We start from the raw sequence: 15,878 nt of genomic DNA, 5'->3' as shown, positions 1-15,878 counted from the left end.
ACTTACGATAAAATATAGGCAATACGAACATAGTAGTAATTGCACAAGCGTTGTGCTTCAGGTGGATATTTCTAAATTCGGGAAACTAACTAGTAATCACTAATATGCTTGTTGTTACTGATAGCAAACTGGTATTGTTTTCTAACTACATAAGCAATAGTATACAGAGTTTCAGGGACACTTGAGGACATCTGTCTGCAGTTTTGGGAACACTCTGGAATATCTACCAAATCTTTACCAAATGTTGTATACAAGTTGACATCAAGTTTGTGCACAAATATAACATAGTTCTGGGTTGGTCCTTGACTTAGAAATTGAGATATTCAATGCTAAACTATAAAACATAAGACATTTGTCATTTAAAATGATGCTCTGTCTCAAATTTTAGAATTGTAGACTTCAACCATGTGTATTTTTTGAGATATTGACACAATCAGACTTCTCCTTTGAGCTCAAAGGGGAGTATGTGTCAGGACAAAAGTGATCCCATTCGCACAACCTATCCTTTGTTGGTCAAAATTGATGGTGTTACAACGACCCCATTGTTTTAACCATCTCCCCTACCCAATTGCATCCTTTCCTTAGTGCAGTTGTCAGTATCCAATCTTGATTCTAGGCTTTTAATTGATTTTGGAGTCTGTTATTGGTGTTTGTCAACATGAGGACCAGAGTCGTACCTATGATAGTCAAGGAATACTTTATAAAAATGTCCGATACATGGTCCTAACAATAGGCTTACCAAAATAAACAGTTATTCAGAAACAGAAACATCATTAAGAAGAGCGCACTGGTGAGCACACTCATTGCAAATGGGCTGGTAGGTGAAAAAAGCCCCTAGAGTTGATGACCGAAGAATTCTCACATAATGAATAAAAAACCCAAACACCTGCCCGACAGATCAGAAACACTCTTCAGGGGGCAGGTGTGGATGTGGCAGTGACTATTGTCTGCAGACGACTTCACAAACAGATATACAGTGGTTACAGATGCAAACCCACTAGTTAGCTAGAACCAAAGCACCCCCTTCATCTATGAAACATGCTGGTGGGGGTGTTATAGTTTGGGCATGCATGGTTGCAAAAGATGCTGGCTTACTTGCCTTCAATGATAATACAACTGCTGATGAAGAATGAATCTTATCTGCTCAAGTTCAATCAAATGCCTCCAAACCCATTGGATGGTGCTTCACCGCACACCACTCTTTCTTCTTAATGATGTTCCAAGCCATTTGTTTGGGTAAGGCCTATGTCTCTGACTGTTTATTCATGTCCCAGACTGTTTTTTTTCTCAGCCTCATAATGACTTCCTTGATTGACATAACTCTCATCATGTTGACAAAAGCAATAACAGACTCCAAAGGCAATCAAAAGCCTAGAATCAAGACTAGATACTGAAAGCCTTCTTATACCTGCACTAGGGAAGCGATTGAATACAGCTGACTCATCAGAAAGGAAGGTATAAAAAGGAATGTAATTGCTACATGGATTGCCCTATATGGGTATACATAACCTCATATTCATTGTTTCATTTCCAAATAGTTTCCACTGTCCAAATACATATGGACTGCATTGGTAACACATAGGATTAAATAAATACGTATTGGGCCTGTTACAGACACATATTAAGCTTAGTCCTGAGATATGGGTGCCCAGATGGCCTACAGGAGTCACTTGAGCCCTGCCCAGAGGTCAGACATTTGTTTGCACAAATACGTCTCAGTGGTCTCCTGCTCTGTGCATACGTGACTTGTCACTGCGGAGTGAAAACAACCAACTTGTCTCCACTCTCCTGAGCCAGCAGCTGTATATGAACATAATGTAGATATATACTGTATATGAACATGCTTGTAGATAGTTTCAGAAAAGTACATTCCGGTGGGATTGGAGAAGCCAAATTTTTAATAAAATAAGATATATATTCAGTTAAAAATGGTTTGCTGTCTCAAATGTATGTCAGCTCATTGTGCGTGGCTAAATCTCCTTGGCAATGGTGGACCAGAGGTGTCTGAGCTGAGCACAGTCCAAAATTAGCAGGTGGGACATGAGGATTGTGGGTAGTAGGGCTGATTTGTTTAAAATGGTACATATAAACAGACAAGGTCCCTCTGTGCCCTCCCTGGATCTGTGAAATTAGCCCACATCCTGCAAATTAGCCGGCCAATTTACATCCAAGAGTTTAAACAGCAGAAGAATGAGCGGAACGGCCGGGCTAAAGAGGGCGCCAATGATGGCTTCAGTGGCGTAAGGAGTGGCCCTCCAGGATTCAAAGCATGCGGCAGAGTTATTACAGGGACGGATTATCCAAATCATCTTCCTATGATCTTCCTATGCTCTGTTAACTTTGGTGTACATCAGCCAGGGCAGGGTGCACTTTCTACCTCCGTGTTTGTTCAGTTCTCTTATTGCCTCAGTAGTTACTCATTTCAGTTTGAAAGCAGATGGAAAGATTGGTTCTATCCACATCACTGCTAGTCTGATTAGCTGTGCAAGGACAACACAATAAAGCTGAGTAAAGCTGGAAGAGCTGGTAACCGCACTCCCGCCTGTGTATTTTCTGGTCATTGTGAGACGAGTTCTTATGCTGGGTCACTTTCACTTATGAAAAAAGGTTTATTCAGGGCCCACAGCACCAAATGCAGGCACAAGGGTTCCTGAAAAAGTAATATTGAGGTGATGATTGTTATTGTTATTAATGTTACTATGATTATTCATAAAAGTATTATGTCAGTTGTTTTCATTGTTATTGTTGTTATTACTATTTTGGAATATCTTAATTTTAATGCAGTGAACCATCAAAAGAACAAACATATGAGTCCTACTGCTAAATATGGATAAGGATAAATCATAGTCTACATAGTACAACAATGTTTACTGCTATTTTAGCCAATACCAATATAATTATGCTAAAGAAATATAAACATAAAACTAAACTCTAAAATTGCTCGAGTTAGATGAAATGACACATTATTTGGTTTCAATCATCAGCATATGTACCACAGGCTGTTTTCATATTATGAAGCACATTATGCATAGAGATGAACAAAATTTTGGTCCTGCATGCAAAAATCCCAACAAATTCAGTAAAGATTTCACAGTTAATAATTCATAAGTGCGTGCTAATCTCACTCTAGGAGTCTAATTAACGCATCATTAAAAGCATAATTCTGATAATTATAATTTCTCACTTCTTAAATGAGAGTGCCACAGAGCTGGGTAAAAGAAAAAAGGGTGTCAAGGGGTGCCAATTTGGTGATTGAAACAGATTTGGAGAGGAAGGGGGGAGGGTCAAAAAGAAGAATACTGCTATGGCCTCACTATTTTTTTTTTACATCGTCTTCCTCTTTTGTTTTAACTCAGCCATACCCCCAAAGCATATAGGGGCAAGTAACATTTCATGGCCTTGTTCATTTTCTCAAACAAAAGTCACACATGTACACCCACACACAGGCACACACACACCGATGCAGTACACACGCACACATGTTATAATGTCTCCTCTTGTACATACAGTGTGCGTATATTGTGATTCCTTCAGTGAAGCTTGACAAAGTTGTGACAGTTGATTTATACAGGATTTTTCCCCTTTCACAGCATCAACTCTGTCAGCAGCAGGTGTAGTGATGTAATTGTAAGCCCAACAGATGTTACCAGCATGGCAGATATCCAAATCAATTATTCTTGCCTTAATATGAATTCAATCCTCCATCACTATATCAGAGGCGTGAATAGGTAAGCATCATTTCATTTTTTTCTCTCTCCTTCTTTTCCCTAAAGACACAAAGAAGAAAATGAGGCCCATCCTTGAGGACAAGCTGCCATAGTGTCCTGTTGTCTACAGTTCAGGGAAACACAATGCTCTACCCTGTTAACTGAGATAGGTTAAGTGTTATTGTCATTCCATGTTAGAGTGTATATACAGTGGGCTCCAGAATTATTGGCACCCTTACTAAAAATTAAGAAAAAAGTCTGCATATAATAATGATACATAATAATAAGAAATTACAGCTTAATCAAAAACAGAAACACATAAACGGTTAAGCATACTTACATAGTACATAATGTAGCAGTGTAAGGGCAATAGATAGTTTCAATAAAGTAAAACATATGAAAAGATTGCACACCTGCCAGGAAGAGGATGCAAGTACACGTTGTCCCCATGGACGATGAGGAAGATGGCCATTAAGAAGGCAAGGATCACAGTTTAAGAATTGTAGACATTGGTTGCATTTTGGGGTCACCAAGTCTGAAAAAGAACCATAAAATGGCACCTTCATACCAACACACTCTTTAGAAGAGTGGCACAAAGACAGCCCTTACTGAGGGCAATGAACCAAACCAAGCAAATCTCATTGGAATTATGACAAGAAGAGAGTGCTATGGTCAGATTAGACCAAAATTGAACATTTTGGCCATACAACATCAACATGCAAAATGCAACCAATCTCTGCAAATCTTATCTGCAATCCCTGGGTTATTTATGGATTCCCTCATCATCTTCCTCACATGCACTTGCATCCTCTTCCTGGCAAGTTTTACTTTTTTGTATTATTGCCCTTACAGTACTAATTCGTATGTTTAACTGTTTTTTGTACCCATTTGCATTTATTTATAATGGTCAATTGCTATCTGTCTCATCTGAATTGACAGTTCTTTAGCTTTTCCCATGCTAATTGATGACAAAGGGATTGTGCATGCTTGTTTTTTCATCATTTTTATGCTATAGTGAAACCGGAAGTGATGGTGATTTGAACTGTATTGCCAATTTCACTTTGTTTGGTTGTATTTAGAATAATTGTTAGGGGTGCCAAAATTCTACACCTGTTTTTCAAGAAAGGATATTATATAAGAAAAAAACATTGAAGCATAAGTTTTGAAATAAAAGTATATCGTTTTCCCATATGTTTGAACATAACTATTACCTGTGTTGTGCAGCATTTTTATTAAGGGTGCCAATAATTCTGGAGCCTGTTGTACATGTATATATTTACAAACACTTTACTGCATTCCTGTACTCTCTCCAGCTGCTTCTGGAAAAGAACAATGGATAATGAGCGTTCATTGTGCCCTTCCATGTGGTGCTTGTTTTTGCTTACCTTGTGCATTAACCTGGGAATTAATCAGACATGAACTTTTTTCTCTCCTTTTCAAAGTTGTGGCAGGCTTGCAAGTGGAGAATGTTCTGATAGGCTGAAGAGAGGAACCAGTCTCATAATAAATGACTATTGTTCGTATTTTCACACCTAGCACCACTAAGGAGGTGAGAGCTCTGTCACCTCAGGAAGGAAGACGATGTCACTTTTTCATGTGGCTTTTTTCCTCCCCTTTGCCAAAACAACAGAATTATTCAACACTACACTAGAGACAAGCTGTGAATGAGACACTATTACAGCTGACGTTTGGGTGTGGAAGGAAACAGGTAGAACTTATCCTGAGACAAGTGCTCTAAATGGGATTTATGGGGCACATTCCTCTGAGCTTGGGCCTTTTTCATGAAGAGGCTCTGAACATGATCATTGAAACAAGCACTGGGGGATGCTTGATGTCAATCATGTTTACGCAGTTGTGATGCATTGTGGGGAAAGTGAAGCTGAGTGACCTTGCAAAGACTAAGCTAGTAAGCAGTAATCAGTAATCTCCACATCTCTGGGGTCACACTCGTCCTGAGACCTGATCTGCTTTGAGTGATTCCATTGAAGATGACGATGAAGGTTAGTGGTAGTATAGCATAATGGTTAGACAATTGGACTTGAAACACCAATGTTATATCTTTGATTACCAGGTGGTGAACGGAAGGATGTCTGCTAAATGCCTAAAGTGTAAAATTAATAATAATTCCATTAGCATTTGCCCTTAAGGTTTGATAAATACACATATAAAGGTGTTTTATAATAACTGTAGAAGCACAGTATAGTAGCCATGTAGAGCTCAGTGTGCTGCTCTCAGGAAACTTCAGTGTCCATCTTCAATCTTTGTGAAAAGAACTCCCAAGCACAGGTGCTTCAAACATTGCTTTGCAGGGAAAAGCAGAATTATGTGATTGCAGCAAGCCAGACATAGATTGGATTTTTGAAATGATTCATGGTTGTCTGCCTACATTGTGTTGTGTACCAACTGAAACTCTTACTGGTTCTCAATATCCATTTAGAACCACCATAGTTATGTAAAGAAAAGCAGAAATTTTTATTATTTTAGTCTGAATGCAATTCAGCATTTCACCATCTGCCCGTTCCTTCTTATCAGAACTTTTGGTGCAGTCATCTGTGCTCCATTGACTTCCTTGCTGTCATATATCAGTGTGTTATATCAAATGGAATGTTATCTCAAATAAGGCAACCCATTCTATTAATAAAATTCATTTTTTGGGAAAGAGAAGCTACTATGACTGTTTGAACCATAGGCAGGAAACAGTGTAGCACTGCTGATGCTGGCGTGGTCCAAGCTGGCTGCTGGCACATGAGATTAGACTGGTACAGATGGCAGCATGAAGTCCAGTCCTATATTTGCTGATCAAGATGGCTGGATTGGCTCCCATTGCCCAACAACCTGGTGCACACAGTCCAGAAGGCCAGTCAATCAGCACATCATGGCCTGTACCACTCATAGCTTATGACTAATGACTTTTTGTTATTTCAAAATTTGACGTAGCAAGGAGTTAAAATGGGTCAGTTATAAGCCAGATCCAAACCAATGAGGCCACTTCATCTAAATTAAGCATGTGTGGCTCCATTTCTTTGTTGTGTTAGTCATATGCTTTTTATGAGTTTTGTTCAGAGCGCCAGTCTTACATTTCATAAAATTACGCAATTATTTATTAGATTTATATATTTCAACACCTTTTGGCAAGGTCTTGGAAAAAGAAGAAGCACATATCAAGGTATAGTAAGCTCCATAATGTTTGGGACAAATACATTTTTCTTGACTCTGTAATCTGAAATTGAAACTGTAAAAGTCTCACATGTGGTGCACTTTCTCACTTTTGTCTCACCATGTAGAAATTACATTTTTTATACATTTGGTGGAACGTAATGTAAGCAAATAAGTTGCTTCTGTCACATCACCAATGAAGACCAGTGAGACAGTACCTTACATGCTCAAACATTAATACCCCAACCAATGTGTTTCATGGGTGCTTTTCATCTGCAAAAATGAAAACTTAATTGAAGCATAATTTAACTCTATTAAATGGTAATGTAAGCATCCTCATTCTAATCTCATTCTAATGAAACACACACAATCAAACTGTATACTATTAATCTATACAGTCTTAATCTAATTTCATTCATTCTTAATCTTGGTGTTGGGCGACCTTGGCTCAGGCGGTAAGAGCAGTCGTCTGGCAGTCAGTGGGTTGCTGGTTCAATCCCGCACTGGGTGTGTTGAGGTGTCCCTGAGCAAGACACAGTGATTTGAAATTACAATTTCACCCCATGCCAAAGATTCATTATCATTTTTGCATGCAGCCCTTTATGTGGCTACGATCATTTCCCCATCACAGTGGGATTTTGTGAATAACTACTAAGTCCCGGTTTTCTGCGTATTCCAGTTCAGAAAGTACAAGCCACAGCTTGCTTTGAATCAAACTAAAGCTCAAACTATAGCTATACATTTAGCATATCTATTATGTTATTTTGAGGATATTAATGAACAGTAGACAGACAGATGGTAGTACCAGCTTCAGGTCACTCATAAAAAGATTTCTCAGGAAATGAGACTACAGTATCTGCAGTGTTATTTTCATAATACAGTATTATTTTAATGTTCTCATGTTACGGAGGCCGGATTTATTATTATTATTAGTACTGACTCTTTAGCATCAGAAACACACCTGCCTCTTGTGCTCTGAAAAGATGCCATGACTTTGTTATTTTAAATAGCAGACCTTTCTCTCCTGGCCTGAACCCACTTCCTCTTCTGGTCTTATTCCATGGAAATAACAATGAAGCTTAAATAAATGTGTTGCCGTTTATTGTTTGTACACAGAGGTACACAACATGACTTCTTTAAGGTGGCATACTGTATACTTAGCAAAAGTCTTAAGCACATGGCAAAAAAAAAAATCTGTAAAGCAAAGATGCTTTCAAAAATAATTAAATAAGTGTTTAAAATATTAAAAATACAATAAAGAGCCATGAATAGTTAAAAACTAAATCAAATCAATATTTGTTGCGACCACCCTTCACCTTTAAAACAGCATCAATTCTCATGTACACTGTCTTGCTATTTTATAAGAACTTGCCACAGTTCTTCTGCAGACTTTGTCTGTCTTGCTTGCTTCTGGCTATCTAGATAATCCCAGACAGCCTCAATCAAGTTTTTATCTTTTAGCCTGATTCTATTATTTAAAGGCATACTATGCAGGATTAATTTTGTGTTTACACACACAAAAAAAAGTAATCTTTAACCCCGCCCACTTAAACTCCCAAGATGGCTGTTGTAGTCCACCATGTGATAGCCATGATAGCAATGAGCAAAGAAAACTGTGGTCTAATATGACTTGTAAAACATTTGCTTTAGTAGTCATTTTGCACACAAGCCATTTAGCAAGCCATTTAACTGAGATACTCATGTTTGTGTTTAGCTAAACATTAGTTAGCTAAATTACTGCAACCGTGTCTCTTTCAAAAGTTGCTCATTCATACCAATCAAGCAGTCACTCACAAGTATAGCTCCAACAAAATGCTCGACTGACATATGTGATGGCAAAAAACATAAACAGAAAAGATACAATTCTGTTACATAAGCATGCATATTCATAAACACATCAATTCAATGGGCCTCATGCAACATTTTCAGAAACATTTTCCTATTCTTGTAAAAAAAAAAAAATTCCGTACAAAGGGCTCACACAAGTGTGCCAGCCACGTCAGATTCAACAAACTAACCTAACTCCAGAAAACGGCCCTACTTTAATATGTAATATGTAATATGTTATAATAAATTCCCGTTCAAAACTGTAAGGTTGTATTTCTTTGTCAAAAACGAAAAGCTCATCCTCTAACTTGATGAAGGCAGAGCTGTCCGTCATATCGCTCATGCTAGCCAAGTTAGGTTCTAAGGTCTGTGTTTGAGCCCTTAAAGGTTGTGTCCCATATTTAGGAAACGGCTACACTTACAGTGATTTTAAAAAGGCCAACACGTTGTAGTGAATTTAAGCATTTACTACAAATAAGCTCAACTGAAACAAGAGTGACAGTGCTACTTTAAGTGACATATGTATGACCATTGACCACTGTGGCCTATGCTAGCCTCGCCCAGAACTGTCACCACTGTGCAGCGTGCATTCTTTCACATTATGAGTGCACACAAAGCCTGGCTTTCACCTCAAAGGCTTCAATATTGCACTCAAAACCGGGCTTGTCTCACACGCGGGTGCTGTTAAAGCACACGGCTAAAACAATTTTTATGATGAGCACATGTCTCCTCAAATTTTATGTGTCCTGGTCTTGTTTTCTTTCGAGATATCTGGCATGGATTTGCCGCCATACATTTTACCCTTGCTTTGCACCACTGTAATAGCACCCCTGAAACAAGAAAAAGGCCTATTGCGATGTCCGATGCATTAGTGGTTATTAGTACCACGGATTAATGGAAAGGAAGCATTGAGCAGTTGCTGATTCCCAGTCATTGCCAGGCTGCCACTGTTTATCCCAGTAACCCTCCACATAAAGGAAAGAGAGGTCGGGAGGGGAGGCTAAAGCCCAGCAACTGTGACTGCTTTACTGACTGAACAGCCACGGGCTCAGCTGATCGTGTAAACTTGCTCCTCTCCACTCATTCAAGGTGCCAATAAATTCCAAATGCATTGGAAATCTCAATAGTAGCAACACTATCATTAATAGCTAGCTAGCGCACACACACTCACACTCAGTGGTACTCATCGCTTGTATCTCATTTGCATTTTTCTGTGAATAGTTTGTTTGAATCAGTCTGAATGCCATCCAGCTCCATCTCATTAGCAAGAGGAATGTAATGAGCAATACATGCAGTGGATGTACCGTACATGCAAATTAATGTGATGGCATCACTCAAATATGTAAATTAACGTATGGCGTCATTTAGCGACATCTAATGACAAATTTCTGAGAAAGAGTTGGCTACACTGCTAAAGATGTTTCTGGTTTTTGTCTCATCCTAACTTGTTTACACAGTTTGAAAATGTATTATTAGTCTGAGACGGAATATTCAGAATCAATTTGTTTTCTACAAATGCATAGAATATCAGAGAATGCATTAATTCACCCAAATAATGAATCTAATTATCAGTTATAGTAGTTAGGGAGGTTGGATGGAGCAAAAATGAGAAACATCTAGTAGATACTACCATTACTTGTAATGTGTACAAAGTCATCATACCATGGTTATAAATTAATTCACTGTATAATGTATGCTGGATTATGAATATTGTAGATCAGTGGTTCCCAAATTTAGTCCTGGGGGCCCCCTGTGTATGCTGGCTTTCATTCCAACCTCAATGGCAACCACAATCTTTCTTAATCGTGTGCAATTGCTGTTTTGAGGGATTATCTACCCTGCCATGAAGAAGAATTCCCATGTTCATATTGTGCTTATTGTGCTAATTGCAAGAAATTACATAAAAAAAGGCAACTTATTTTTAACTGATCTAATTAAAGACTGTAGTGAATCAGCAGGCTGCTAATTGGTGAAATTGTGGACACCTGGCCAGTAAAACTAACCACCTGGCAGATAATACAGAATTCAGAAACAAAGCAAATGATAACAAGCCAAACCTGCATTGTGTTAATAAATAAATGGAATTTTTTTTTCATTAAACACATGTGTTCAGCAACCTAATTAGATTCCTATTGATTAACCTCAGTCTTTCATTTGATCAAAAGAATTTACCTCTTTTGATGTAATTGTATTTGATGTTGCACAATACAAACATGGTTTTATTCCTCATGCTATGCATAGCTATGTCTGACAAAATGTGGCCTAAGAGCATAAGTAATCCCTCTGAACATGAAAACAAGAAAACATTCTGGGATTGCAATTGTGGTTGGAACTAAAACCAGCATATGCATAGGCCCCCAGGACCAAGTTTGGGAACCACTGCTGTAGATAATACTATTATAAATGACTACTATAAATGACATATTTGTCATCTCTAAAATAGTGTAATGCTTTCCTGTCTTGTTACAATAATTTTACAGTGAAAGCCAAAACTGGTTCAAAATACAATGCATATCGCTCCAGTGCTCCTATCTCTTCATTGGCTCTCTGTTCAATTTTGAACGGACTCAATGCTCCTAATTTATGAGGCTTTAAATGGTTTTAAACGGTCTTGCACCACAAATGCTGTGCTGTGTGTTTAAGTGCTCCAAACATTTGTATGTAATCCTATAGCGAGAGCTGTATGAGAAGGATAGATCAAGACCTAAAGCTGTCTTATGTGTTGAGTTAATGGTTATGATGGCCTATCACTGTATATGAATGCTGTAGTTTGCTGTTCTGTCCTGTATTGACATGCTGTCAGTCCAGCACCACTCTCCTGGTTGTGTGCACTACCTTTCTAAACCATTTGCATTGCTGTTCTCTTCCTAGGGGCATCGGCCATTTTCCCTCACCCTGAGTTCACAGCCCAAACTGGTCCAAGTAAAATTTCATTTAATTGACATAAAGATTGTATAAAAGGAATTGAGAAGTGGTTCCAACATGTACATACATATGCATGACATACACACATTAATACAAAACTGAACAAAACCATACAAAACTGAATTTAGTCCATTATTAATGGAGAAAGTCTGATGATCTGTCCCTAAGCTGAAGCTGAAGAGTAATTGAGTTATGCAACAAGTCAATAATCCAAAACTCAAAAGCAAGTCCACATTTCTTTGACTGAAAACAATCCAAATTGAAGTTTTGGAGTGGTCTAGCCAAAGTTCTGACTTGAATTGAATAGAGATGCTGTGGCAGAACCTTAAGAGAGCAGTTCATGCTCAAAAACCTAAATTCGTGTTTAGTAAAGCAGAAGAGTGGGTTAGAATTACTCCACAGCAATATAAAAGACTGTTATAAATTTATAGGATTTGTTTTGTTGCAATTACTGCTGCTCAAGGTTTGGAGACCAGTTATTAAATTAAAGATTACCTTTCCACAGTGGTGACATGGATGTTTGAAAACTCTTTTCATTAATCAATGAAACAACAATTTCATAAAATGTGTTTTGTGTTTACTTGTCTAATATCGCATTTTGATCTGAAACCATTCAATATGATAATAATAGAGGAAATCAGGAAATCAGGAAGGGGGAAAATACTGTATGTACATACATATAGTTGTTATAATAAAAACATATGTTGATTAATAATGTGAATCTCACACATATCAAACCTAGTTGAACTGGAAAAAGAATATAAATAAAGGTACAAGTATTCCTGAAAGGTTGTTAAAAAGATGATGCTGAAGAAATACATTGCATGTAAAATGTTCCAGTGAAAGGGATGCATGAGTAATGAAAGAGATTCTCTATACAAAACGCAGTCTAGTCCAGGATTCATTTTTGTTCTGGTCCTTAATCGCAATGATCTTCAGAACTAAATGTCTGTAAGTGGACAGTGTTACAATTTCTGTTCTTTTGGCTCTGTACTCTAGCACATTGGACTTTAAATTAAACAATGAGGCTAAAGTGCAATGTGCAGGTATATGAAAGCTTTGAGTATCTAGTCTTGGCTTTTGATTGCCTTTGAAGTCTGTTATTGGTGTTTGTCAACATCAAGAACAGTGTTGTGCTAAGGGCAGTCAAGGAAACTATTATAAGACTGAGAAACAATAAGAAAACAATCAGAGACATATGGGGAACAATGGGCTTACCAAAATAAACGGTTTGAAATGCCATTAAGAAAAAATAACACTGGTGAGCTTAGTAATTGCGAAAAGGCTGGTAGACCAAGGAAGACCCCTACAGACCCCTGAATAAATCTCACCATAATTAAGAAAACCCCCCAAATACTGTACAGATCAGAAACAGCCTTCAGGAGGCTTGCATGGAAGTGCCAGAGACTGCTCTCTACATTAGACTTCACAACCAGATCTACAGAGGCTCCACTGAAAGATGCAAAAACAGGATGATCAGGCTACAGTTTGCTAAAAGAGCCTACACAGTTCTGGAAAAAGGTCTTGTGATCAGATGAGACCAAGATTGACGTGTATCAGAATTAAACATAGTGGTGGTCATGTATGGATGTCACTGGTGATGGCTCACTTGCTTGCATTGATAAGGTAACTGCTGATTGCAGCAGTAGACAGTAGAAGTGTACTGACACAGCTCAAGCTCAATAAAATGCCTCCAAACTCATTGGCAGCGCTTTATCCCACAGCAAGGCAATGAACCCAAACAAACATGCACCAGTGCTCCCTTTTTTCTTAATGATATTCCATTTGTTTTTGTAAGCCTATTGCTTAGTTTATGTCTCCGTTTTTTTTCATTTCTCAGCCTCATAATGGCTTCCTTGACTTTCATTGGCACGAGCGTGGTTGACAAGAAAAGGCAATAAAAAGTCTTGAATCATGACTAGAAACAAAGTTTTCTTATACCTGCACAAAAGAAGCAACTGAATATACATGTATAATCAGAAACAGCTGAGATGCCAACTGTCCAATTACTTTTGGTCCACTAACATGTGTAGAATGTGTATAAACAGGGATGTAATTCCTACATGGATCATCGGATATGGATGTGAATACCCTCAAATTAAAGGTGGCAGTCTGCAATTTAACTGCATATTACCTGCTTCATTTGAAATCCAATGTGCTGGAGTACACAGCCAAAATAACAAAAATGGTGCCACTGTCCAAATACTTACGGACCTCACTGTATGGTGCGCGCAATTATGTCTATGTTTTGTGCTTGCGTATTTTTTTGCATGTGTGTTGGTGTGTGTGCATGTGTGTGCATGTTTGCGTGTGCATGCCTGTGTGTGTTTGTGTGTTTGTGTGTGTGTGCGTGTTTGTGTGTGAGGTTGGCTTGGGGGAGGTTTGTGCAACTCTCCCTTCTTGGAGCAGGATTCTGACACCGGAACAACGTTGTTGTGGTGGATGATGTACAAATTTCAGACAGAAGAGAAGCAAAGTGAGCGTTTAGCTGCGAGTGTGAATTGCCTTTCGCACCAGACAGATTTTCAGATCCCATTATGGCTCCAGCTAGCGTTTTTAGTGCAAATTTCTCTGCGCTTGTGTCGATTGCACATGCTCCCGATGCCTAATGAGGGAGCATTAGCCAAGGGAGAAGCAGTAATTAGAGCAAGCGTCAGAGTCGAGGACAGATGGCATACAAAGGCAAGTCTTTCCCCTCATACTTACTGTCCCACTCAGTGCCAGGGATGTCAAGAAATGCAACTTATCTTTGATATCATAATGATGTTACATTGATGGAAGAAGGAACTTGGATTAATAGTACTTTAATAAGCTAAAGGCTTCATGAAAAAAAAAAAAAACTTTTTCCAGGCTTTCTGTTCCACCATTTCTGTTAATTGTCTTCTGTTTGTTCTTCTATCAAGAGTATATCCATATTACTGGTCTATTTTTGGGCTACATTTCCATGTAGTGTTCTGAAGATACATTTATTGATGGCTTTGGACATGATTTTAAAATCATATATTTGTCCATGTGTTTTTCAGTTTGGTACTTGCTTCTTTCATTTAAAATTCACAGAATGCATCTGAATGTTTAATATGTTTGTACTGGAAATTTGTAGCAAAATAATTTTTATTGAGGACACATTTAACGCTTACCAACAGGAAAGAGAGGAGCTTTTCACAGACTCTGGTGTTGTGACACTGTTTTGCAATTAGCAGAAAAGCACATTGGTGAGAAGAGAAGTTTTTCAACCAAGTCGATGACTACTTAAACAATAATCTGCGCTACACGAATGCAAGTGCCAATGGTAACCCAATTTAAATGTCTAGTTTTGACTGTACATAATTAGCCTGTGACTTTGTCATATTTTAATGTTTGCTTTGTGCATTGTTTATGGTAATTTATTGTTCATGTATTCAAATACTGCAATGTGTTCTATGTTCATCTGTAGCACATTTGAGAGTCTAATGAGGCTGTTATAAATTGTGAGGAAATTTGCCGAAAGTTGTTGACAGTCAATCAACATCTTGTTTAGATATATAAAGAACTTCCACGATAAACAGTTACTCTAGTAGGGCGCATATGTACGATGATATGCAGTGTTGGATTCTTTGATCTGATCCTTGCATATCATTTTAAATGCCCAATAAAATCCATGGTTCTCAAATTAACCTTTAAGAAGATTAAGTTTGACGAAGCATTGCGAAATATTATCTCCATAAATTATATGTCTATAAAAACTATACCACAGACTAGAGTACCTAGGAGAATGAACATATTTTGTATGTCTGGTTTGTCCAGATGCTTAAATGACAACCTTTCAAAGCCACATCTACAATCTACAAATCACTCAGTCATGAACTGAGGTGTCAATCTGCTATGTAGAACTGTGACTGCCAGAACCATAATTAGCAACAACATGCCGGCCCTATCACAGCTCAAATTGACAGTCATCAAGAAATATGTTCTTGCAGTTATTAGTGGTTTTTTTACTGTCACAGGTATTAGATAAGGGTTCCAGACACATTACAGTTTAACCCCCCCCTGCCCCCCACCCCCCACAACCCTGTGAAACAGTACCTTCCCACAAATTAAAAAATAGCTTAATAGTTTTACACTTATTCTGTCTCTTCCTCTCTCTCGCTCTGTCTTTACCTGTGTAGGTGTGGTGTGTAGATTTTTTGTAAGTGATATGTTTATTAAAGGATGTCGGAAGTCAAAGTCTCTCTCTCTCTCTCTCTCTCTCTCTCTCTCTCTCTCTCTCTCCTTGAGTAAAATCAT

This window comes from Conger conger, chromosome 3 (genome assembly GCF_963514075.1).
Source record: "Conger conger chromosome 3, fConCon1.1, whole genome shotgun sequence".
Classification (NCBI taxonomy): Eukaryota; Metazoa; Chordata; class Actinopteri; order Anguilliformes; family Congridae; genus Conger; species Conger conger.
Note: the sequence above shows the minus strand (reverse complement) of the source record.